Raw genomic sequence first — 27094 nt, 5'->3', positions numbered from 1 at the left:
GAATTTTCTTACATATGCAGTAAGGAGATGCAGTCACTTTACGAGTTCTGTCTTCCATACTGTTATTTGCCTTATGCTCCAGGCTTCATGGATTTAAGCAGCGTCAGAGCTGGTAGAGCCTTAGTGATATCCAAGTCCAGCTCCATCATTTTGCAGTTGAGTCAAGAGGCTTGCTAAGCACTCGTCCTAGTTGTTGACTATTTGAACCCAGGTCTCTGGACCCCCCGTCCCTGCAGTGTCCTTTGCCTGGACCATTCTGTACTCAGAATGAGCTGTGTAAGTATGTGTTTGGGGAAAGGAGGGTGAGGCAATGCCCAGGATTCAAGTTTGACCAATCACGTATGTGACATGGTCAATATTAGGCCAAAGGAACTCAGACTTCTGTGCATCCTAAAGAGCCAAAGGAAATAGAATGTTCTAGCACAGAAATGAGACAGCTTGAAATGCTGCCAGAGGTCTGTAAAAGAGCTTCTGACAGCTTGAAGGAACTCAGATCTGGAATCACTATCCTAAAAACAAAAAACAAAATATGACAGGAAAAGGAATTGAAATGATAATTCATTATTTAAATCGAATTCACAGAATTGGAACTGCGTCAAATTAGACATTTGGAAAGTATATTTCTTTAGAGTGGTTTTTGAGAATATCAGCAATAATAGGTAAAAGCAATATACGACAAAAAAGGAAGACCTCCCCAGGCTTCCCCACATGTATGTCACTCCCATTAAATCAAACACAGAAGAAGATAAGGTATAGAAGCCAGACCTGGAAAAGAAACAGCTGGGCCATTTTACCACTTCAGTTACATCCCGTGGTATGTTGAGTCGCAGGTCAAACTCTTGTAAAACATGCAAATGAATGCAGACCCACAATATGCAACCAATTGAAGACGAATATATGTGAAACCACCTATGTAAAGGTAACGTATAATGAACGGCAAAGCACCAAACCAGGTTCTTCTGTGCTGAGGGAATGCAGAGAGCAGATTTTCATCCTTCTGTGAAGTAAAAATAGAGTTGAGACTGGGCCATGTGCTTGGCCAGCTCACCTCTGGAGCTCAGCACATCTGGGCTTTGGCTTTACAGAGAGAAGCAAGGAACAATGTAATCCTCATAGTCTTTTGGCCACAAAGATCCTCAGACCCATTCCCCATCTGTCAGGGTGATAATCTGTTTTGAACATTCAGTCCTTCTTCCCAGAGTAACCCAACCCTTCCTGCAAACGGCCAACACAGCCTGACTTCCATGTTCCTTCAGTTGGAATTCCACCGCACACACATCTGGCTGGCTGATCTGTTTCCATGTTAATTTAGAAGCTGCTTGACAAAAATTTGACTCTTGATAAGCATACTGGTCGTGGTCTGCAGCCCTCTGCTCTGTGTGTCCATAAAAAGATGTGGCTTCCTGTTTGATACCTAGGAAAGCCGACTTCTGCAGGGTAGGGGGCTATTGTAGTTTCTCTAAGCTCTCCCAAAACTGCAGCTGCAATCTAGACTTTTTGAGGTCGTGAGGGTTGTGGGGAACAAAGGGCAAAAGAGAAGAGTATTATAATTCAAGTGTCCTAAGAAACTAATTTACATGATCTATTTTCGATCTCTCATATGATTGCCGCCCATGTAAAATGAGCCTGGTTACTCTTGTTTTGAAGCCAGGTGCAGCCAAGACAATTAAACCGCATCACTCTGACTCAGAAAACTTTCAAGAATTTACTAGATCTTTATTGTAATTTCTTTAAAACTTTCTTAAAATCCTCTTTAGACAACTTTTCTTCTCCCTAAGCTTCATATCACCAAGGTCACCTTCCCTCAAACTTTGGTGAGTAAAATTCTCCTTCTAGTTATATACTGAAATATTAAAGAATAGGTTGAAGTTACAAAGGGAATCCATGTAAATTATCTCACTGTTTTGTGTACCAGTCACTGCTCTAAGCTTTTGGGTACAAAGATAAATATAACACAATCTCTGCCTCTTGATGATGAAAAATAGCAAAGCAGGCAACATAATCATCTCTATTGTATGGGAAAGAATCTACACTCAAGAGATCAAGGGAGGCCATACAGGTAGTGGTGGTGACATCGGCATAGACCCAGGACTATCTAACTTTTGGGTCTCTAGTTGGCTATCCAAAAGTTTGTTCTTCACAGGTTGAAAAATGTGCGCTGTTTGGAAAACAAAAGCAAAACAAAGCAACAACAACAAGAACAACATTTTTTAGGTATACTCAAATTCAATTAGAATTCCTGAACTGGCATAAAAATAACAGTTATAGCCAAGTGGAACTTGAAATGGCTTTCTCTATGGCATCTCTACTCAACCAAGCCTGTGTAACAGTGCAGTGCAATAGAACTTTCTGGAAAGATAGAAATATTCTGTGCTATTCAATACAGTAGTCACCCACCACAGGCAGCTACTGAGCCCTTAGAATGTGGCTAGTGCAACTCAGGAACTAAACTATTTAATTTTATTTCAAAGAGTTTAAATTTAAATGTAAATAGCCACATGAGGCTCTATATTGTACAGATCATGCTAACACTGGGATAACCAGGGAATTTTACATCTTTTACTGGAGGAGAATATTTCCCTTAACAGACAGAAGGGATATCAAACAGCTATTTAATCTGTTTTAATATTTGTAGGGTGGAGGCAAAAGCACGGTAGAAAGAGTAACACACGTAAATATGCTGACTGGCAAAGCCCAAAAGAATACAGCCTTTCACAAAAGGAAACAAGTGAATAAAGATTGTGATCGCCATCCCACATGCTGATCGCCGGTAGGAAAAGATCTTCTCTCCCCAGACAGCGATAGTTACACTTGCGTTGGTGGGGAAAATTAAAAGCTTGTGCTTACAGAAGTCTGTTTCTAAATGAAAAGGCTTGGCTATATTTATCCATTCATGTCTAGACATATTACCAAATATTAATCAACTCTGTGGTCTAAAATGATCTGGTTGAATGTGGGAGGGAAAGAATTGATTCTTTTTTCCTCTTAATAAGCGATAAGCAAATCTGAAACCTTCAATCTTTGCTCCGTGCACACCAAGTAAAGATTTCAGCCCTTAAAGGTTCAGGTGTTGGCTCAATAGATGGCAAAAGATTCTTTTTCTATCACTAATTTCCATAGTCCTCTGACTTGCATGTTGTCATATCTGTGGATTTTTCTAATAAAAGCACATCTGCTTTTTCTTATTCATTTTGCATTTCCAAGCTCAAAGATATCTGAGCTGCTCAGTATGACAAAGTTCCACCAGTAACTCTGCTCCTGAGTAGAGGCTGCCAAGGAGATTTGGTGACCAGAGTCCAAATAACTCAATAAAAAAGTTTACAATGGAATCACCAACACCAGTTCAATTCCAACAGCCCACACCGACGCCATCAAGCAGAGGGCAAACAGAAGCCGAGACTCATTGAGTTCTCAGCGCACCATAGTTTTCTCCCCTTAATTATAAGGAATTATTCTAGACATGCAAGATACAATATATAGTAATATAGTAGGATATGAATTTTTAACCTGTTTTAATATGGGCAAGTCACTGTTTTCTGTTTTCTTTGCTTCTCTGCGTGGGAAGGAGTACTTCAACCCATTCTTGAGGGGTGAAACTTCTCTGCCCTCCTTCCATTCCCATCACTTTCTGCTCCAAAGATCATGAAATAAAACATCATACAAATACAATTCCTCACAAATGCATATAGAGCAGTGATTTGGGGCTTTCAAATTTAGGTTGCAGCTGCAATTTACAAGCCATTTTTCCATATCTTCTTTCTTTTTCTTAACCAATCCAAACACATTTTTCTTTTACCCAGAAGAATAGGTACCATACTACAGGATATTTTTGAACACTCTCGCCTTAAAAGAGTTTGAGTTGAAGTCCAAACAGGCAGGAATACCCCATTTTATTGTGCTTCACTTTATTGCGCCTCACAGATATTGCTCTTCTTTTACAAATTGAAGGTTTGTGGCAACCCTGCGTCGAGCAAGTCTATCGAAGCCATTTTTCCAACAGCATTTGCTCACTTCGTGTCTCTGTGTCACATTTTGGTAATTCTCATAATATTTCAAACTTTTTCATTATTATTATACTTGTTATAGTGATCTGTGCTCAGTGATCTTTGATGTTAGTATTTTAATTGTTTTGAAGTGCGGCCAACCGTGCCCGTATAAATGGTGAACTTAATTGATAAATGTTGTGTGTATTCTGACTGCTCCACTGACCAGCCCTTTGCCTGCCTGTCTCCTTCTCTTTGGGCCTCCCTAGTCCTTGAGATGCAACAATATAGAAATTAGGCCAATTAATAGCCCTACAATGGGCTCTAAGAGTTCAAATGAAAGGAAGAGTCACACGCCTCTCACTTTAAATCAAAAACAGCAATGATTAAGCTTAATGAAAAAGACATGTTGAAAGCCAAGATAGGCTGAAAGCTAGGCCTCTTGCACCAAACCATTAGCCAAGTTGTGAATGCAAAGGAAAAGTTCTTGAAGAAGATTAAAAGTGCTGCTCCAGTGAACACACGAGTGACAAGAAAACAAAACAGCCTTACTGCTGATATGGAGAAAGTTTTCGCGGTCTGGATAGAAGATCAAACAAACCACATTCCTTTAAGCCAAAGCCTAATCCAGAGCAAGGCCCTAACTCTCTTCAGTTCTGTGAAGGCTGGGAGAGGTGAGGAAGCTGCAGAAGAAAAGTCTGAAGCTAGCAGAGGTCTTTTCATGAGGTTTAAGGAAAGAAACCATCTCCATAACATAAAAGTGCAAGGTGAAGCAGCAAGTGCTGATGCAAGAGCTGCAGCAAGCTCTCCAGAAGATCTAGCTAAGACCAGGAATGAAGGTGGCTACACTAAACAACAGATTTTCACTGTAGATGAAACAGCCTCATATTGGAAGAAGATGCCATCTAGGACTTTCATAGCTAGAGAGGAGAGGTCAAAGCCTGGCTTCAAAGCTTCAAAGGACAAGCTGACTCTCTTGCTAGGGGCTACTGCAGCTGGTGACTTTAAGCAGAAGCCAGTGCTCATTTACCATTCTGAAAGTCCCAGGCCCTTCAGATTTATGCTAAATCTATTCTGCCTGTGCTCTATAAATGGAACAACAAAGCCTGGTGACAGCACATCTGTTTACAGCATGGTTCACTGAATATTTTAAGCCCACTGTTGAGACCTACCACTCAGAACAATAGATTCCTTTCAAAATATTACTGCTCATTGACAATGCACCCAATCACCCAAGAACTCTGATGGAGATGCACAACGAAATTAATGTTTTCATGCCTGCTAACACAACATCTCTTCTGCTGCCCATGGATCGAGGAGTAATTTTGGCTGTCAAGTCTTATTATTTAAGAAATATAGTTTGTAGGCTACAGCTGACAAAGACAGTGATTCCTCTGCTGGATCTGGACAAAGTAAATTGAGAAACTTCTGGAAAAGATTAACCGTTCTAGATGCCATTAAGAACATTTTTGATTCATGGGAAGAGGTCAAAATCTCAACATTAACAGGAGTTTGGGAGAAGTTGATTTCAACCCTCATGGATGACTTTGAGGCGTTCAATACTTCAGTGGAGGAAGTAACTGCAGATGTGGTGGAAGTAGCAAAAGAACTAGAATTAGAAGTGAAGCCTGAAGATGTAGTTGAGTTGCTGCAATCTCATGATAAAACTTTAATGGATGAGGAGTTGCTTCTCATGGATGAGCAAAGGAAGTAGTCTCTTGAGATGGAATCTTCTCCTGGTGGAGATCCTATAAAAATCATTCAAATGACAACAAAGGATTTAGAACATTACATAAACTTAGTTTACAAAACAGCAGCAGAGTTTGAGAGGATTGACTCCAATTTTGAAAGAAGTTCTACCCTGGGTACAATGTTATCAAACAGCATGACATGCTACAGAAAAATTGTTTATGAAAGGAAGAGTCAATCGATGCAGCAAATTTCATCGTTGTCTTCTTTTAAGAAATTGTCACAGCTACCTCAACCTTCAGCAACCACCACCCTTATTGGTCAGCAGCCAAGAGCATCAAGGCAAGACCCTCCACCAGCAAAAAGATTATGGCTCACTAAAGGCTCAGACAATGGTTAGCATTTTTAAGCAAAAAAGTATTCTTTTTTTTTTTTGCCTGGAAAGATTCGCCTTGAACTAACACACGTTGCCAATCATCCTTTCTTTTTTTTTCCTCCCCAAAGTTCCAGTACATAGTTGTAAGTACAAGTTCTAGGTCCTTCTAGTTCTTCTATGTGAGCTGCCACCATGGCATGGCAACTGATGGATGAGTGGTGTGGTTCCATGCCTGGGAACCGAATCCAGGCCACTGAAGCCAAGCATGCCAAACTTTAACCACTAGTTTAACCACTAGGCAACCAGGGCTGGCTCTAAAGTATTCTTAAATTAAGTTATGTACATTTTTTTTAGACGTAATGCTATTGCACACAATAGACAAAAGTATAGCATAAACATAACTTTTATATGCACTGGGAAACCAAAAAATTCATGACTTGCTTTATTGTGTTGGTCTGGAGCTGAAACCCACAATATCTCCAAGGGATGCCTATATACCTTTCCTTGTATAAAGAGAATGTCACAAGAAGAAGTAAGTGGAAAGATATTTCTAAGGCTGAACATAGACTTTTGGTGGAAATAATTTGATTTTTTTAATCAGTTCTAAAAATTGCTAAACACACATTTAGAAGCAGGATGCTAACACATTTGAACTCAAGGATAACTAAAAATAAAAAGGAGAAGTAGTTCAAGAAGTGACCGGTCCACATGCCAAAGTCACTCCTACCCATAAGAGAATAAGAAAGTCCCTCATGTCCCAAAATATCTTCCCCACCCATTTAGTTACCCATTCAGCCACCCACTGCCTTCTGTTTCCATATCACATTTCTTTAGTTTATTATGTTTAGGGCTGCTGTCACTTTAAATCATTATATGGAAGGAGTAACATATAAATCAATTGTAAACTCTTTTACTAGAATGTATCTAACCATTACTCAGGGAAAATAACTGATATAACAACATCCAGGTCAGATCAGTTTCAGTGGGTAGGAGGTTGCCTTCAATTGGGTTCTTCCAGAAGTAGCTGCTGAGACAAAGATTTATGAGATAGTAATTTATTTGAGATCAGATCAAAGGAATCATGGGTAGGGGAATGGGAAGTGAAACAGGGAAAAGAGAAAAGCAATAGAGGGTGTGATAATGAGCAATTTACCACTGCAGCCACAGGGCCTTCTCCCATGGGGCACCTCTAGGACACTGTGCAGAGCACATCTTAGAGTTTTCTCAACCAAGGCGTAAAGAACTGGGGTAGTTTTTCACCACCTCCTGTTGTTCATCATTGGTTGAGAGATGCTCCAGGGCATTATCTCCCTCAAGCACTTCCAGTGTTCCACTTGTATGCTGCTGAGTGACCTGAGTCTCAGGGGCTTGAAGAAGTAAGTCACCAGCACGTAAGGGATGGATGAGAGGTTGTGGGTTGTGTTCCCAACAGTGTCTGCTGCAGTCCAACCTTTGCATCTCTCAGATCCCCTTGGGTCTCATGTTAAATTGACTCAGTCTCATCACTGACTCTTCAAGGAGAGGATTCATTAGAACTTCAAAAGAGAAAAGAAAAAAGACAACAGGAAGATTGATGGGCAAGATATAATCACCACTGGTGCAGTTGGCCCCAAATTCATAATTGATCATTATCATCTCTTCCTCTACCACTTGTTTAGCAGTTTGACTGGTCTCAGTTCTTTGCTTGGTGTGGTAACCTAAACCTTCATCCCTGAGGAGTCTGAGCCCCTGATTACCAGGCTTTCATCAAACTGAGACGGCTTGAATTGCCTGATGATGATTATCACCAAATATGAAATCAATAAAAAGTTCTCCAGTGGATTTCCTGGGTTCCAGATATTCTCTTCCCTGCAGGCATTATGTATTTGCAATCCTATCTCCCATCTCCTGGAGGGTAATCAGAGCCAATTAGCCCTCCCACTAAAGTAACTCTTCTTTGCCTGTTGGTCTATCAGCGTAAGTCCAAAATGAGGAGGTGGAAGTCATAACTTTAGGTTAGGGGATCTCAAAGAGAGGTCTGAAGAGTCCTGGGAGTTCCCAAGACTGCTTCAGGGACTCAAGAGGTCCACCATTTCCAACTACATATCTGTAAGAGAACAAATTTTCTTCATATGTTTCAATCAAAACAATATCTCATAATAGATTGAATGCTGAAGGAAATATGAGAATCCATCTGTCTTCTATTAAACCACAGATTTGCAAAAACGCAAAACAATGGCATTCTCTCATTAAAATTTTTTGTTTTGGAAATACTTGGTTTTCATGAAAATATGTCATTTACTTTAACATGTAATGGTTTACTGTTGTTATTTTAAAATAAGCTAATAAAGAAATAGTTTAAAATTTCCTCAGTTTTAATGACAAAGATGGTAATTAGTGATAGAGAAAACCCACAAAAATAAAACTCTTTGGAGTCTGCAAAAAGTATAAAAGGATCTTGTAACTCAAAGCCGGAGACCTCTCCTTTAGGTTTAGTGAAACTTCATGGTGTTCCCTGATATTGTGAACCAGGACCTCCTACCTGGCAAAGCCTGAACGTGCTGGGGTGACAAGTACAAATGTCCCAAGAGGGTCACTGGGAGTGATGGTGAGAGGGACTGCTCCTACTTCTGCCACTTGGTTTCCTGACCCATATAATATAAATTTTGAGACATAGAACCATTTAATGGCTGTTGGTTCAAAGTTTATACCACTCCAACTGTGCAGGGTGTCATTCCCAAAGTGGCAACTTGGTTGTACTTTTTAAAAATTGTATTATAAAAATGTTCTAACATACACAAAATTAGATAGTATAATAAAATGAACCCCTCTATACCAATCATTCATATTCAACAGCTGTCAAATTTTTGTAGCATATGCTTTATCTCTATTCCATTTTTCATTTTTCCTATTTTGCTCTGCTTTCATATTTTTACTGTTCTTTTACAACTTTATTGAGGTATGATTGCAGTAATACAATTCACATATTAAAAGTGTATTATTTGTTAAGTTTTGACATATTATACACCTGTAAAATCATCCTGAAAAATTAAGATGCCTATTTGTAATCCATCTTTTATGCCTGTTTGCAGGTCATCCCTCCCTCCGCCTCTGCCCCCACGCAGCCACTGATTTGTTTTGTCACAATAGCTTGCATTTTCTATAATTTTATATAAAGGAAATAGTATAATATGTACTCATTTCTGCTTGGTTTCTTTCACTCAGCACAATTATTTTGAGATTCACTCATGTTGTTGCATAAATAACTCATTCATTTTGCTGCTGAATAGTATCCTACTGTACGGATATGCTATAATTTGTTTATCCCTCGACCATTGATATACATTTGGACTGTTTCCAGGTTTTGGTTACTAACAGGTATGAGCATTTGTGTACAAGTCTTTGTGTGGACATAGGTCTTCAATTCTCTAGGAGTGGAATGGCTGGGTCATATGGTAGATGTATTTTTAACTTTTTAAGGAACTGCCAAACTTCTTTTCAGAGTAGTTGTGCCATTTTGCATTCCCACCAGTAGTCCAAGAGGGTTTAGGTTGCTGCTGTGAGGGAACAGAATTGGCCGCCCCAAAGTGTGTCTTTTTGGCTAAGGACAAAAGACTCTGAAAGAAACTCTGGCCTTCCCCCTAAGTGCCTAAAAGAATTTAAGATAGAAGGCCTGTTCCCGGGACAGGCCATGACCACAGATAACTCTGGGTATTGGTAGACTGTAAGGTCCTTGCTAAGCCTACTCTTATCAAAATTCTGTCTACCAAACATTTGCTTTTCCTTTTTCATGTGAATTACCTTCCTCCCCTTTGAAGTTCCAAACCACTACCCCCAACATTCTCCTTTGTCTTTAGCTGAAAATGCTATTTAGAGTGCCAGCTTTGGCCATTCTTGCTGAGTTACTCATCTTTCTTGAGTTTCTCCGGTGTATACATGTTACAAAACTTTGTTTGATTTTCTTATCTTATTCAGTCTCCTGTCAATTTAATTCTTAGGCCAGCCAGAAGGACCTAGACGGTAGAGGAATTGTCTTTCTCCCCTATAGTGCACATCTTTATGAAAACTTGGTTGGTCAGTTATTTTAATTTTAGCCATTCTAATAAGTGTGTAGTGGTCTTAGTTTGCATTTCCCTGATGACTAGTGACATTGAACCTATTTACCTGTTTGTTTGTCATTCATATATCTTCTTATGTGAAGTGCCTGTCTAAATCTTTTGCCTATTTTCACATTGGGCAAGTTGCTTTTCTTCTTATTATTATGTTTTAAGAGTTTTTACATGTGATATAAAACAGCGTAAACATTTGGTCTTTGTCCTAGGTCCTGGCACACAGCTCCTAAATCCCTTGGAATTTCTGGAGTGGTAAGAGTGTCTTTTGTATGCCAGTGGCGTGACTGGAGGCAGGGGGCCCCTAGATAGTTTCAGAATGGGGTCTAGTTACCAAAAAGATCAATGCACAATTAGAGGGTCAGAACTTACAGCCCACCTCCTAACCTCCTGGGAGGGGAGAGGGGCTGGATATAGAGTTAATCACTGTGGCCAATGAGTCAATCAATCATGTTACATAATGAAACCTCCATAAAAATCCCTAAACCATGGGATTGGGACAACTCCCAGGTTGGTAAATGAATCGAGGTCGCGGGAGAGTGGCGTGCACAGAGCGGGCATGGAAGCTCTGTTGCTGCCCACTCCCCACCCCCCAATACCTTACCCTATGTGTCTTCTCCCTTTGGCTGTTTCTGCGTTGTATCATTTATAACAAAGCAGTGATGGTAAGTAAAACACTTTCCTGAGTTCTGTGAGCTATGGGAACCCCTAATTTATAGCCAGCTGTTGAGAAGTACAAGTGGGAACCTGGACTTGTGACTGGCATCTGAAGTTAGGGCAGTCTTGTGGACTGAGCCCTTAAATCTGTGGAATCTGGCACCAGCTCTGGGTAGTTAGTGTCAGAATTGGATTGAGGACACACAGTTGGTGCCCAAAGGGTTGGAGAACTGGTTGTTGGTGTGGAAAAAACCCACACATTTTGTGTCAGAAGTATTGTGAGTAAAAATAGCTCAGATTATACCTTTTGGAAACAAGTCCTTTGTTAGAGACATCTTGCAAACATTTATCCAATTTAAAAAACAAATGTTTTAATTTTGATGAAGTCCAATTTTATAAATGTTTTCTTTTATAATTTGTGCTCTTTGCAATCTATCTGAGAAATCTTTGCCTACCCCAAGTTAGTAAAAATTTCCTCCCATCCTTCTTTCCGATGTTTTATAATTTTAGATTTTGTATTTAGGCCTTTGATCCATTTCAGGTTTGATCATTCAGGTTTATTTTGTATATGTTGTGAGGAAAGGGATGAAGTTTATTAATTTTTCTCATACTGATATCCAGCACCAACTTTTTGAAAAGACTCTTTTTCTCACTAAATTACCTTGGCACCTTTGTAATAAAGCAGTTGACTATATATGTGTGGGTCTATTTCTAGACTATTCTGTTCCATATATATATAATCTTTTTGTCAATGCCAAATGGTCTTGAATACTGTAGCTTTATAATAAGTGTTGAAATCAAATAGGATGCATCCCCAACTTTGTTCTCTCTTTTTATAAATTACTTCAGTTATTTTCATTCCTTAGCACTTCCATATATAATTTTGAATCAGCTCTCCAATTCCTACAAAAAAGTTTGCTGGAATTTTTATTGGTATTTCATTGACAAATCTGGGGAAATATGTAATCTTGATATCAAATATTCTAGCCCATAATCATGGTATACATTTCCACTTATTTAGATCTTTCCAAATTTCTCTTAGTGATGTTCCAGGTGTACTTGGAAGTAATATATATGTTGCAGTTAATTGTATTGCTTTGTAAATGTCAATTAGGTCTAGTTGGTTTATAGCGTTTTTATGATCTTCCATGTCTTCATTGATTTTTTTTTTTTTTGGTCTTGTGTCCCTAACAATTGCTGATGGAGGGGAGTTGACATTTTCTACTATGTGTTGAGCTATGTCTCCTTTCCATCTCTCAATATTTACTTCATGCATTTTAAGGCTCTGTTATTAGTTGTATGCACATTTATAACTGTTATATCTTTCTGGTGAATTGTCCTTTTGATTATTACGGAGTGTCCTTCTTTATTACTGGCAGCACTCTTTGCTTTGAAGTCTTTTTTATTCTCTGGCATTAACATAGCCACTCCAGCTTTCTTATGCTTACTCTTTGCATGGTTTATCTTTTTCCAACTATTTACTTTTGACCTCTCTGTGTTTATATTTTAAGCATCTTTCTTATCAGAAACATGTAACATGGTCTTGCTTTTTAAAATCTATTCTGTCCATCTCTTCCTTTTTCCTGGAACATTTAGACCATTAACCTTATCCAGTACCTCCCATTAGTTGCCCAGGGCTGTTCCCAGGGTCATTAACTCCCTGACATTCTTGGTCTGTCCCTCCTGCCAGGCTGAGCATGTTCTTGCAGTACTAAGATGTCAGCACGCAGAGGAAGGATGAATGCTGAAGAGATGTAGGGAGGGCCTCGACAATGTCTCCTGCAGAGGAAATAAAGAAACAAAAGGTATTTTACTTCTTTGTCTGAGGTATGCAATGGTGTTAGTTAGGGGAAATAAGTGTGGGGATATCAGAAATGTGTGTGTTGGAAGATGTGGACAACAAGCCAGTTAGAAAGACACTGAAAGGAAAAAAGAAAGGGCACAGAAATCAGGCTTCTTTTTAAGCCAATTTTCTTAAGTACTTACTGTGCCCTATGCCTTTATTTCCAGTGCTAAGCCACTCATCTATAGTATCAGAGTCAATTTTTACAACAAAACTGTGTGTTAGATGATATTATTTTACAAGTGAGAAAACTGAGACTTTGAAAAGTAATATCCCACAGTGAATACAGACAGAGCCAGGATTCCAACCCAGACTACCAGATGGTAGATCCTAGCCTGGGAGGAGCTGTGCGGAAGAAGCTTGGCCTGTTTCACAGACCTCTGTATATTTGCCGTGGATGCTCTGTGGAGCATATCCTTCAGAAACCTAAATTCTGTTAACAGACTCTGCATAAACTGAGATCAAGGAAGTGCTGTTCAGTCCACCTTAACAACTCCTTGGCACCCGGACAAGGGCCAGAACAGAGTTCTCACAAGGACTCAGGATCATCTTCTGCTGTGGGCCCTCCCGCACCTGTCCTGGGTGCTCCAGTGCCCCACACTTTAAGATGAGTGAGGGAAGGCTCTGCAGCATCCCTGTCACTTCACACAGGGACTGCCGGGGCCCAAGCTGGCTGTGGAATAGCAAAGATGGGCCCAGGGGGCAGCTCTAAGCTTCCATGTGAAAACTCAGGCCCCAGGTGGCCTCTCTTGGGACTGATGTTCTTTCAGGGTAGACAATTTTTCTGGCTTACAATATTTTTGGTTACAATTTATATTGACTCAGCTGCAGGCATTCTAGCTGACACAGCTGTGTTGTCAGCTAAAGACTGTTAATTCCTCAAATAAATGTAATGATATATAAGCTTTGGTCTGGATCTGTCTGGAAAATAAGTGATCAAGTGCCCCCTCTCCAAAATTACATAGGAGCCACAAATCCTCTGGTAGGAGGGTATTACTAAATCTAAACATCTTGTGCAGGTCAGCGCTTTACTGGCCAGGCTTCAAATTGAGCTACTCACGTTATTCTCTCTCACATATGCCCCTTCTAGAAACTCACTCCCCTCCACCCTGCCTCAGACATTTCTGTGAGGTAAATGGGATGCACTATGAGAGCGCCTCCATTTTGTAACACGGAAATTGAAGTCCAGTGAGAAAGAGTAACTTGCCCAAAGTGAAGTTGGACCAGAATTCTGAAGCAGGAAGTCCTGGTTGAGTGAACTTCACTGTAGACTACAGCGCGCAGGGTGAGATACGGGGCCCGCCCACGTTTGGCCTGTCCACCCAACCATAGTATGGAATGGGAACTGTCAGTTCCCTGGGGATGTTCAACCTCTGAAAAGTAGATACTCTGCTTTCTCTGGACTTCCCATAGGTCTTGTATTAGTTTCCTGTGGCTGCCATAAAAAATTATCACAAACTTGGTGGCTTAAAGAACGGGAATTCATTCTCTCACAGTTCTGGAGGCTAGAAGTCTAAAATCAAAGTGTTAGCAGTGTTGGTTCTCCTGGAGGCTCTGAGGGAGAAGCAGTTCCACACTCTCTTTTACCTCGTGGCGGCTGTCAGCAATTATTAGTGTTTCTTGACTTATAGAATCATCACTCCAACCTCTGCCTCCATCTTCACATCACCTTCTCCTCTGTGTGTGTCTGTCCTCTGTGTGTCTCTTATACGACACTTGCTATTGGATTTGGGGCCCACCTGGATAATTCAGAATGATATCGTGTCAAGATCCTTAATTCAATTACATGTGCAAAGACCCTTTTTCCAAATAAAGTTCATTCACAGGTTCCGGGGATTAAGATGTAGACATATCTTTTTGGGGCGGCCACCATTCACCCCACTAGAGATTCCCCATGTCCTCTTCCTTTGGATTTATTTGAGTCATCTTGGGTTGGCTACATGCTGAAGCTGAGTATACTACCAGAGTCCACCATTAATTTAAGTAAGAAAATGATTATGGAGTTTCTACCACACAAAAAGAATTGAGCTAGGAGCTGGTGACATAAAAACAATGGCACCCTACTAGCCACCTAACTGTAATCTACTAACAGGTTCACAAGTAATTGATCCAGGCCCCTGGTGAGGTACAAGTACAGCAGCAGACAGTATACCATCATCCTCTTGGAGATATACTTAGCATGTATGAGTAATTTTGACAACAGAAAAAGTCTCCTCTAAAATTTCACAGTTCCTCACAGTTAAAGGAAATGCCATCATTTCCTTTGCCTTTGGTGTGGACTCACAGTAAGGAAGATAACATTACAGGAAGCTAGCAGAGTTGAGATGTGTCAACTTGACCTTTTGAAAAGATTCTTTGTGGTGTGTATCCGAACTTTGGCCAATTTCATCTCTCTTTGATTCCTGTGGCCAGATACTCTTTAAAGTGAATGTGGATCTCATAAAAACCTTTCAATGTATCATGTAATCAACATCCTAAGTAATTCCCAAAAGGCAATGAAGAATCCAAAAGTGGGACTCAATAAATGAGCCCTATAGAAAAATTACCACCTCTGATCTTTTTTCCTGTGGAGCTAACTAAGGAGCTCCTAGAAGCAAGGACCAGTTCGCGTAACCTCCACATCCTGTTCTAGTTCGGAGACTGCCCCACGACACTATCATATCCTGTCAAAATGGATTTCAGGACTAATCCACTAAGCCAAGACCCTACAACACCAGAATTTACAAGAATTAAGGTCACTGAATGAATTGTGTTTAAAAATAAAAAACTGCTAAATGCTTTTAATTGCACTCCATATTGCATTCCGTTACCACAGATATGGCACTTGGCGTATATTTCTTCCTATTATTCTGAACCCTCAGCTCAGAAAGACTGTGCCATTTTATAAAGAGATGTTGTTCAATGTTTTCTTAATGTAACAACTTCTGAAAGAGTGTTTATATGAACAGAAAATGAGAAATAATACTTTATACCTTTTATAAAGGATGCATTTTCCTCTAGTTTGCAAGAAATACTAGAAAAGGTTTAACCCTCTATAATTCTAGAATAGTAAAGCTTAAAAGCAAGACTTGAGCAAAACATTATGTTCTAGCACCATTCTGCTCATGTAGGCCACAAGTGAAATCAGAGCTCAGGACTTCTTGGTTTGGGCTTCCCAATAGGAGAGAGGAAGACGAGAGAAGAGAAGAGGCAAGGAGAGGAGAGGAAAAGAAGAGGAGGGGAGGAGAGGGAAAAGGAGGGGAGGGGAAGGTAGGAAGGGGAAGGAGGGGAAAGAAAGAAAGGGAAGAGAAGGGAAGGGAAGAGAACCTTTTGAACTGGGTAAATGTCTGGCCTGTTTAAAGGCCCAACTTGCCAAAGCAGCCAGCCAGGGCCAGGTGTTTCAGAGAAAGGAATTGGGATGGAGGCGCCACCAGAAGCAACTTAATTGAGATTCTAACTTAAAATGGCATTTCCAGACACAAGAGAAGGATGCTGTCCTGGTTGATTCTCCCTACTGTTGTCATGACCAGAATTCCTTTGGTCCACATCCATGCTTAATTAGTTGGTTGTACTTGATCCCAAGGCCATGAACCCACTAGCTGATTATACCCTTTAAGAGTGGTTTTCTGTGGGAACTCCAGTCTGACGTTACATCAGATGGAAGCTGCCTTGTGGTTCCTTCTCCTTCTCCAGCAATGCATTTCTTCCCCGCAATGTGAGTCTCCCTATGTGCTTCCCAGCTCCCTCATAATTCTTCTTTGGCCTTCTGTCAGATTACAGAAAGCTTCTAAGTTGTCACCTGGAGAGTTCTTTGCTTAGATTTGTTTATCCCCAAGGTCACAAGAATATGGAAGACTTACCCCGACCCTGACCACTTTCCCCTTCTAGGGTGCACTCCAGACCCTTCATTGTACCTGCAGCTACAGTAGTATTTCTTATGCATGTGGCACTGAAGCTTTGGTATTTGCTTAATAAAATTTGGTAACGCATGTGCCCAAATGCTTAGTTTTCTTGGGATACTTTCTAGTTGCTTTGTGCCCTCAGATTTGGTTATTTAGTCCACCAAAGTTGTGTTCCTTAGACCTGCTGAGGCCTTTACTTTCAATCTCTTTGTCTGTGGGGAAACCAGTAAGCCTTGGGCCGCAAATGCTCTCCTTTGTCGGTCCCTTCTTGATGCCAAAAATCATTTAGCAAAAGATTGAAATAAGGCGATCAACGTTTCTCTTCCTATTGAAACTTGAGGGTCGAACTAGCATATACAGAATAAAACTTGAAAAAAAAGCAAGTTATAAAGTACAAACAAGGTTGGAGGAGCAGTAGAGAGGGGTAGGAGACAGTGGTTTCATTTGACCAGGTTAGCATGCCCCGAGGAGCCAGTTTGGTTCAGGCATATTTGCTTTCCTTCCCCGCTGTGTGTTCACGTTAGTGAGTCTGTCTCAGAGTGGGAGTGTTAAAGAGTCCAGGCAAGTGTCTTCTTGGAGAAGCTTTGGATCCAAATAACATGAAGTTATGATTGCTCAATTCACATGTGAAGATGATAGCAATGAGAAAAGTGGCCCAGAGCTGGGGCCAGCTAAAAAAGAACTTGTGAAGGAGGCAAGTTTTGAGGTCAAGCTCAACTTCTCTGTTTTCACAGCCCTCTTCCTGAACTTACTTGGATCCACTTTCTTATAGCACCCTTTTATTACAAAGGGGAAGCTGCCCTATGGACACAGGCTTTCAAAGTTCAGAACTCCTCAGTCACTGCTCTTTTGACCATTCTTTGACCTCAGTAATTAAGAGTCTTTCACTCTAGTCACTTTCTTCCACGGGGAAATTTATGTCAAGCCAAAAGAAAAAGAAAAAAAAAGGAGCTAGAAAGTTCAGCTGTGTTTTGCCTAAAACAGAAAAGAAAGAAAATGGAACTGAGCCTAAAAAGATGGCTCCAATACAACCAAATGAAGGTGGTTATTAGAGAAAGAAACTTCTCAGATACAAAATGCATTCCAATCTGAAAAAATATTTACGGATAGAGTAAACCAGCACTGGCAAAATAGTTTGAGATAGTTGGAGTGTTGTTTCCTTCTTGGACTGGAAATAATTGTCTTATGGGTACCATTTTTAAAAAACAGTATACTGTGTTTACATTATAAAAGCAATTCAAGATCATTAGAAAAAATTGAAAAATATAAAATAGGAAGGAGGAAAAAATCCCATAAAATACACCCACCTACAGTCCTACTAGAGTGGAAATCATTTTTGGAGTCAGTGGGATTTCGTGAAAAGGACGTGGCCTTTGGCATCACAAAGATCTGGTTTAATTCCAGTTCTAACTTGTGTGACCTTGGGCAAACCCTTTCAATTTGAGCAGATGCTTAATAAGTGGAAGTTGAACCAAAAAAAAAGGCCCTGACCTTTTTTACATATCAGAGCCACCAGAGAGGAATACTCCTTTTTCTTTTTCATATGTGGCACTGCTTTAGGATCAATGTTTAGGTGTCTTTAACATTCCTGTTTTGGCTTGTTTATTTTTCATTGTTATGAGCTGATTTCCACATTCCCGCCTTCCTCACTAGGCGTTCCCATTACAGCCTTCTTTTTACCTATTGCCATGACTCCTCCCATTGCAGCTCTTCCTTCCTCCCCTAGAACCCCTCCTTTAACCCTTCCCAAGATAACTCCAGTCCCTACCTTCAAGCCTCAGCCACATCAATGATGCCTCACTCTCCATCGAGAAAGAAGGTGGGCAAACCATGAACTTGAGCCTGCAAGCCCTTCTTATTCGTTCTTGAAATAAACGAACGTTAAAATAAAAATGGCTGTGATAAGTCACGTTGATGCTGCGTTTCAAAGAACTTACTATGGGATTATGTCAACATGATAAAGTAATTCAGAATTCAAATATTGGAAAAGCTACAGCATCTCATGCCCATTGCACCCTCTTGTCTGACTTCCATGTGCTTTGGAAGAGCGTCCACTGCTCCTCAAGTCCCTCTCACACACCTAGCAGGGCAGCACACAAGAGTCCTGGGGAGCACCCTCCCAGGTGGGAGGAAATTGAGGGTCTACACAGGATCTCAGTCCTTTACTGAGGCTGCTGACAGGACCTTATGGAGCTCACAGATAAAACCCGAAAAGCTCAAGGAGTGACCTTACCAAAAACCAAAGCAAAGCAAAACAACAATTGACCTTCCTGTCAACACCTTTCCTGGGATGAGATGACATAACACTTCATGAAAAGCCATGGGTTGTGAAAATTGGTTTGGTAGGTGGAGTTCAGCATGCATTTTTAAAATGAAAGAACAGAATAAAACAGAAAATGTCAAAGTATAAAAAAGGTGGTATAGGTAAATATTGTTTCAAGAACTTTTAAAAAAATGTTTTCTTTGTAAGGTAAAACATTTTTTCCATGGCCCCATCGGAAATGTTTAAAAACGCTTGTTATAAGAACCTGGTCCAGGGTGAGAGTGGAGTGATACTAGAGGCTTGAAAGAGACAAGTTGGGAAGAGCAAGCAAGGCATTGTTGGCGAAAGATGGGTTCTTGGGCAGATACCAAAATTAGACAAGTCCTTCACAGTTCTGCCAAACTCACATCCACACCTCACCATACCACTCCCTACATACGCATATGCCTACCCCTAGCACCACTCTCCTAGATGTCTTAAAACTCCCCATTTGCTGCCCCTGGCGTGAATGTCATAAACTCCGCCCTTGATCTGAGGGAATCTCTTTGGAAAATATCCATCCAAGTGGATGTCCACAGGAAAAGGATCAAGAACAATCAAAGACTTCTGTTTTTTTCCTGAGATGGGTACAAGCCGTTAATGAAGGAGCGATCAACCATCCTGTTTTTTACACAGCTTCCTATTTTAGAGTTTCTGCTTTGGAGTATTTAGATTAATAATAACATACATGGACAGAATCCCAAGATTTAGGTTAGATGATAAGCAGTTATAATTCCAATATGAGAAAACCCAAAGTTTTGTGTTCTTAGTCCCCTATATCACTTGTTGTACAGATGTTGCAAAGGTCTTTCCTAAGATGTGTCCTCTTTCCTAAGGTGTGTCCACTTAAAGCACATCCACTGCTCAGTTCTCTCTAAATTGCATGGGAGTGTGTGTACATTTCCTTCATCCTGCATCTGAGCTCAGGCAGTACTGTACCTTAGGAAGGCTGCGGTAGAGACAGCTGAGCTAAAGCCACAAGCGTCTCTTCTAACTCCCCTCAGTTGGGTACACTTGACATTTTCTCATCTTCCGTGCCAACATGAAACCCCACAGAGAGAGTGTGAGAATGAGGTTGAGAGTGTTGCGGGAAGGAAACTGACAAGCACTCAGCCGTGGAGATGCTGCCGCCAGCAGCGTGGTGAGAGGTCACAGCAGCTCCCCGGTCTCCTCAGCTGCCGGGGCTGTCCAGGCCCTCAGTGGGGTAAGGGATGCCCAGCCCTTTCCCAGCCCCCTTCTTCTCCCTACCGGGCTACGAGGCAGCCTCCTCCCTGTTCTTCGAGCTTCTCTCCTGCCATCACTCCCCTCCCCCCCACCTTAGGACACTTTCCTGTAACAGTTACCTGCACAAGGTAGCTGTTCAGGTCACTTCACCTGGGAAACCTCCTTCAATGACCTTGAGTCTTCTGTTACCCTCTGAAAGTTTAATTTCTACAACTCTTTACCTTAATTTTGGTCTGCCTTATAGCATGTTTAATGGTTAGTGCTCCTATCCTGGGGCATGAAGGGGCTGCCAGGCTGCCAATGTCTCTGCATGTCCCTTAACTTACAGCAAAATGCCTGGAGCTTGAAGAGTTATCAGGAGGCATCGATTTAAATGGTAGTGAGCCTTGTTACAGAGGTAGCCAGATCCAATAGGAAAAGCACTGGACTAGAAATATGGAAACTTGAAGACCAGTTGGGGCTGTTGCCATTCCTGGGCTAATTTAGGCAAGTTATTTGGCCTTTCTAGATGTCAGCTTGTACAACAATAAAACAGACCCTCTGCACCTGCCTTCTCCTTTTCACAAGGATGCTTCTAAGGATCAGACGAGGTAATGGCATAAAAGCATATAAAAGTGGAAAGTTCAGGACAAATGCAAGATTGCTTTTCTTAGAAACCTCCTTCTTTTATCCGTGTCTTTTGGTCTGGACTGGACTGCAGGAAACCAGGCGTGTGGCCTGTGCACCTCCCTTTGTGCAATAGCAATTAAAATGCTTTTATGTTATGAAAGGATCATTTTAAAAGAATGTCTTCTCATCCCTGGCTCCCCAAGCCGCCTCAGAGAGCCTTCCCCTGGCTCTCTCTGAGCCCTTGTTTGCAGTTCCCCATGAGGTTTGACTCATGAGGACCCTTCTGCCTTTGCCCCGGGGCCACACCCTGTGGTATGCAGAGAGCTGTGGCCAGGCAGGAAGCAGCTGCAGCTGACCTCACAGGTGGAAGGCGGTGGGGCAGGAGGAAGGAAAAGGGGGTGTGTTGAGGTATGAGGATCCTGCAAAGGGAAGGGCCTGATCACCTCCACCATGGGCTAAAGTGAAAATGAAGAGCTCCTCTTGGACTGGAGGCTGTTGAACTTCTGGACCAAAAGTTGACTGGTCAATCAGAAAGCAATTTTAAATAGCCTTTCTCTCCTAGACAGAAGGTGTGGGGCCCCCACCAGAGTTAAAAAGCTAACCTAAGGGCTACAAGGGCCAGTATGATGTGAAAGGCTAGGGTCAGGTAGACTTCAGTTTGAATGTTGGCTCTTTAGCTTTCTGGCTAGAGACTTTGATCTCCCTAAACCTCACTTTTTTCATCTAAGAAGGTGTTAGTAGGTTCCAATGAGTCTTTCATGAGACCAAATGAGAGAAGTCATGGAAAACACTGAGCGCTGTGCTAAAACTTAGTAATTTTTGTCACTACTGTATTAAGTATGAAGGAGAGCTTCATGAATGTTTGATATAGAACACAAAGGAAGCCCAGGAGTGAGGTGTGTGGGTGCCAAGAGGATGGGAAGGACAAAGAAGGAAAGACCACAGAGTGAGTATTTGAATCCAAGTGTGAGGTCTGAGGGAGTGGGGAGGGAAGGAATATGACTCAAGGGACAGAACTTGTTACCACACAAAATTGGGGTTCACTTGCCCGGTGCACATAAATGGCCAATTAATTATGGCATCAGCCTTTGGGAAAAGAGATCAGCTTTATTCTGTGAGCTCAACCTGCAGGGAGAAAGGGGGCTTGTGCCTTCAGATTTGTCTCCTCAATTCAGGATTTGGGGTGAAATTTAAGAGATTACAGAGAACAGGCTGGCACGCGGAAATGTTGGCAGGACAGGTTTTGACTGGTGGGCTCCAAGCATCTATGGTAAGGTTTTAAACATTGATGATGAGGTTCTAAACTTCCATGATAGAGTTCTAAACATTTTTGATGAGATGAGGAAGGAACTTTAACACCAGATCTTCCGAAATGAGGGACCTCTCGCTTCTAATAAGCGTCTGACTTTCAAGTTCCAGTCGTGCCCCAGTCCTTGGGTTCTGTGGGAAGGAAGATAGATCTTTGGTTCTGTGGTCATTTCAGGTCAAGATTTCCTCTTCTGCAGATGCTCTGGCTACGTGACTTGACAAGTTTTCTGAAAGACAATCCACAATCGTTTTGTTGATAAGAGATGGGGGTCTCTTCAAGCTGGCTCTAAATGAGCCCGTGGTTACAAAGGTATGCCATTCAGAAGGAAAACACAAGTGGTTTAGTGTGTCAAATGGTTTATCAGGGTTGTAAATATAACAAATTCTTGTTCGTTCTCAGTCTTCAGCACTGTGGCATGGGTTGATGAAATTTATGAACATTAAATTGGCTGTATCAGGTAAGCAAAGATTTCTTAAACAGATTATGGAAATAACTCTTAGAGGAAAAGATTGGTTAGACTTCATTAAATTTAAGAACTGCTCATAAAAAAATACATTTAAGAGAGTGAAAATACAAGCCACAGACCGGGAAAAGATATTTGCAACTGATGTATCCAACAAAAGATTTAGATAAAAAGTATTTAAAGAAATCATATATGTCAATAAGAAAAAGACAGTCAACCCAAATAAACAAAATTTTAATGGGGGAGGGGCAAGTAGCAAAAGACTTGAACTTCACAAAGAAGATATCCAAATGGCCAATAAGCGTATGAAAAGGAAGTTACTCATGGGGGAAATGCACATTAAAACCATTCCTTGCCCTCAGAATGGGAAAAAAATGGTGTTCGCAAAGATATGTAACATCTGGAACTCTCACGCATTGCTGTTGGGAGTGGAAATTGGTACAAACACTTTGGAAATGGGTTTAGAAGTATCTACGGTAGCTGTATATATTTATATCCTATAACCCCAAAATTCCACTCTTTGGTGCACAAGAATAGTCATAGCAGCATTGTTTGCAATAGCTTCAAACTGAAAACAGTCTGAATATCCATTAAAGATACAATGATTAAGAAAATTGTGAGAAATTTATTAAAATGGAATATTATTCAGCAGTGAAAATGAACAGACAACTGCTAACATAACAACACGGATGAATCTCACAAACATACTGTCAAGTAAAAGAAGCCGATGCAACAGTATGATTTCATTTACATGAAGCTGAAATGGCCAGAACAATCTATGGTGATCGATAGCAAGATAGTGGTTATGTCTGGGGGAGGGGGAGGTGACTGGGAGGGACACAAGGACGACTTCTAGAATGATTTTCATGTTCTATTTCTTGATTTTATGAAGGTTACAAAATTTTCACCTTTTAAAAACTTATCGATTTGTCCATTTATGTATTTTTTATTTTTCCAAATGTCTTACGGGTCAATAAAAAACAAGTTTACCTATAAACCAAGCAGAACTTGCTCCTGACTCCCACCTCACCCCTCAAAGAGGAGCACATTACTGTGACCTCTGAGATGTGGCACAGTGTGTGCAGGCTCACTTTGCCAGATGACTAGAACTCTGCGGCCTTTCTGAAAGGGGGCACATCATCCCTTCCATGATGCCCAGGCATTGGCAGAAAGATCAGGTGGGCAATGAAGAGTTAATCAGGCGCAACTCTGTGAGAAATTCCATGAATTAATGAAACCACATCTTGAGCCCATGTAGGCTCAGGGCCAAAAGAGAGCCGCAGGCCATGTGTCCTGCTGGAAGGAGGAGTCACGCAGCAGGATGCAGCAGAAAGCCTCAAGGAGGCAGCAGAGACTGCATCTGGACCTGGGCCTTCCCAAGAGGCAGGTACTGTTGTTAGATGAAAACTGAGGCATGGAGAGATTAGGTACTGCCCTCCAGTCACCTGCTGTGAAGTGGCAAGATCTGAATCTTGGATTTGAACTTTGGGCAACCTGGCTCCAGAGCATGGAAACTTGGCCACTATGTTGTGCAAGTTCTTGGAGGATGTGTGAAATCTAGGCCAGGGCTGTCCAGGAGACAGGCAATGGGAGCCACATAGGTGATTTTAAATTATCTAGCAGCCACATATGAATAAGAAAGAAGAAAGAGGTGAATTAATTAAATACTAAGTGTTTCAAATCCTGTGACTATTTTACACTTACAGTACAGTTCCATTGCAGGTGCATATGTGGCTAGTGGCCACTGTTTTGGACAGCGAATGTCTAGACCGCTGGAGAGGAAAGAGGAAGACCATCCAGGTGAGAGGAATGGCCTGGGCCACGGCTCAAGATAGGAGAGCTCTGAGCATGGGAAGCATCTCGCCTGATGTCTGAGCCTCCTGAGAACTCATCCAGGGACATTTTCTCTGGCACCTGGCAGACCCCTTTCTGCCTCTTGTGATTCAAGAGAGCTGAAAGCACACCTTCAAAACAGCCTCTCCCAGAATTCCACGAACTCAGTCTTTCAGACCCACAGTCAATAGGAGTTACTATGAGACCCACTTTCAACCGTGCCCCTGTAAGTCTCATAGTCCAAGGCCAGCCTGCGCCCCCTGCCCTCCTATGCTATCCCTCCTCTCCCCTCCAGGCACCCCCTTCTCAGTCTCATTCCTCACCATCCTCTCCTCTCACACCCACTTCACCCTCTTCCTCATTCCTGACTTCACCACCTGGGGGCTGCTACTCTGCCTTCTTGCTTCCTCCCCTCTACCTTTCCAAACCTCACTTACCCTTTGCTTAGGACCTTGATACAGCCCCTTCACATCATTTAGGAAGAGTGTAGTCTGACCAGCGACCACAGTTTGGACACACAGTCCGGTATGTGTAGCCCCAGGACCTTCGTCCAGTCAGTTTCATCGTCAATTTGTCCCCCAATCAGAGCTGTACCTTCTGTCAGGGTCAGATGGACAGTGGGTAACTTGTAAATAAGTGTTGTGAGAAAAAAACCTGCCAGGGTAGAAAGAAGCTGAATTCTCATGCTACACTGACTCTTAAAACAGGACAAATGAAACAACTTGCATTTTATAATCATTGTGCATTTGCCAAATAACGTCCTGTTGAATCATTCCCTCAAGTCTATCTGATTACAACATCAACTACGAATTAATTCTCCATGTGTATAGGGAACAAGGGTATGCAATGATGTGAGCTATGCCCACATTTGACTCATTTAGAAATGCTGGAATTCACATTTCTAGATGCTCTGGCAAGAACAGACTCAGAGAGGCTCATTTACAGACAAGCACGCCGTGGAGGTACAGGCATGTCCTAAATAATGCCCAGGTGTTAGGATCAGCCACTACCAGAGATGCATAAAATGCAAATAAATAATTTTCTCAAAAGGTTTGCAATAAGCCCTATTCCTATATAACCCTAAGAAAATCTTAATTAAAATAATTTTATTATCACCCCTGAACATATAGTCCTTGCTGTGAGGTCTTCATCAAACAATACAGGGAAATTCCTCTGGTTCTAGGAAACAATGGCTGTTTCCACAGAGGAAACTGGTGGTTGCCAAGACCATTACAACAGATGTTTTGTAAGCCACGAGATTGAACCTCCACGCTGGGGACCTGGGTCAAGTGCAGTTCCGCTGATAATTTGCATGGTCACTACCTCTCTGAACCGCTTTTCTTTTCATCTGTAGAATGGGAGGAAATCAACTTGCATGCTAAAGTGGAGCAAAGCACTGGGTAGAATGTGCACACGTTGCAGGGCTCTGCTGCTCGCCGGTGGAGCCCTGAGGAGGAGAATGAAGATGAGCTTGCCTTCTCGAGCCACCCTAAAGCTGGGATGGAGCCTTGCATCTAGTTTCATGAAGGGAATGATGGAGGGAAAGTACGAAGCTCAGGAAAACAGAGCAAAGTTAAGCACGTCCTCAATCCATGGCCCCCAATCCTCACCACTCTGGGCAAGGCCTTTTCTCCTTTTTTTAACTTTGTTTTATACATTTCCTCTTCATCCCTGGCTCCTCCTTGCCCCAGCCCCAATACTAATATGTGCTTGGACATGTGTGTATATTAATACACTTGAAATTTTATGATGTTATATTGTCTTTGTATACATTTTAAATATGTATGTATATATATGTGTGTGTGTGTGTGTGTATAAAAGTAGACTATGGAACTCATTCTTTTTCTTACTTCTTTTTTCACTCAGCTCTACACTTTTTCCATGTGGTTGAGGAACAATACTTCACATTCACCTGTTCATTCTCCAGTGATGGACACAGCGATGGTAGTGATGGTAGACCACACAGCATAATAGTTAGGAGTGCATGCTCAGGAGTCAGACAGCCTGGCATCATTTCTATTTACCAACTGTGTGAACTCAGCCCATCTATCAACCTCCCCATACCTCAGTGTTCTCATTTCTAATACACGTAGTCTCTGCATCACGTAGAGTATTAAGAACACGTAATGTGCTGAGCACACATAAGCATGCAGCAAATGTTAGCCATCATCATCATCATCGTCGTCGTCGTCGTTATTATTCCCACACCCAGTGCTGCACTGAATACCCTCTTCCGTATCCTCTAATGGACCTGTGCCAGAGTTTCTTTGGGGTGTAGACTCCAGAGAGGGATGGCTGGGTCATAGGGCGTAGGCGCACTTAATTTCACCAAGTACTGCCAAATTGCTCTCCAGAGTGACTGCTTCAGTCTACATTCCCACCAACAGCCCCTGAGGGTTCCGGGAAAAGTTTTCTCAGCCAGTGAGAGCACGGGTTTTAACAAGTCTCCTCTCCAGTTGCACTGACATCATCTGTCTGGGAGACTTCTGTCCAAATTGGGTGGAGAAACAGCTCTAAGACACGTGGCCGATTCAGAAGTCTGTGGTGTTCCACACTCCAGAGCCCTAGGCCCTGTAGTAATGATCAAATGGTGGGCTCACAACATTGGGGGGCAACAGAATCACCATGGAAGAGGGGCTCAAAGTGCTTTCCCAGGGGATTCTGACCTGTGCACCTCCTACTCCCTAACCCCAAGTAAGAGTCCCTGCCTCTGGAAGCCACTGTCACTGATGGACAGATGTTGTCAGCACAGGACAAGAGGTTGAGAACCACTGGAAGAAGGACAGGTTTGCAGTAGCCCAGGGCCCTAGAGTTTCTGGAGGCCACCGATGCAACCT

General features: G+C 41.8%; 1 long non-coding RNA gene and 1 pseudogene across 4 annotated transcripts; both read left to right on the top strand.

The window, feature by feature from the left end:
- Positions 1-4300: 4300 nt before the first annotated feature.
- Positions 4301-6532, top strand: LOC138918934 (tigger transposable element-derived protein 1-like; annotated as a pseudogene).
- Positions 6533-12177: 5645 nt separating this feature from the next.
- Positions 12178-26012, top strand: LOC102148106 (uncharacterized). Of its 4 annotated transcripts, none has more exons than XR_011429299.1 (3): positions 12218-12598; positions 22136-24224; positions 25612-26012. It is a non-coding gene; the product is annotated as an uncharacterized lncRNA (long non-coding RNA). The 4 variants fall into 4 exon arrangements; XR_011429298.1 differs by having other exon boundaries at positions 22136-24483; XR_011429296.1 differs by having other exon boundaries at positions 12178-12598; positions 22136-26012.
- The last annotated feature ends 1082 nt before the right edge of the window (positions 26013-27094 follow it).

The sequence above is a fragment of the Equus caballus genome, chromosome 19, assembly GCF_041296265.1.
Source record: "Equus caballus isolate H_3958 breed thoroughbred chromosome 19, TB-T2T, whole genome shotgun sequence".
NCBI classification, from domain to species: Eukaryota; Metazoa; Chordata; class Mammalia; order Perissodactyla; family Equidae; genus Equus; species Equus caballus.
The sequence above is the reverse complement of the archived record's forward strand: the minus strand, read 5'-3'. Positions and strand labels throughout refer to the sequence as shown.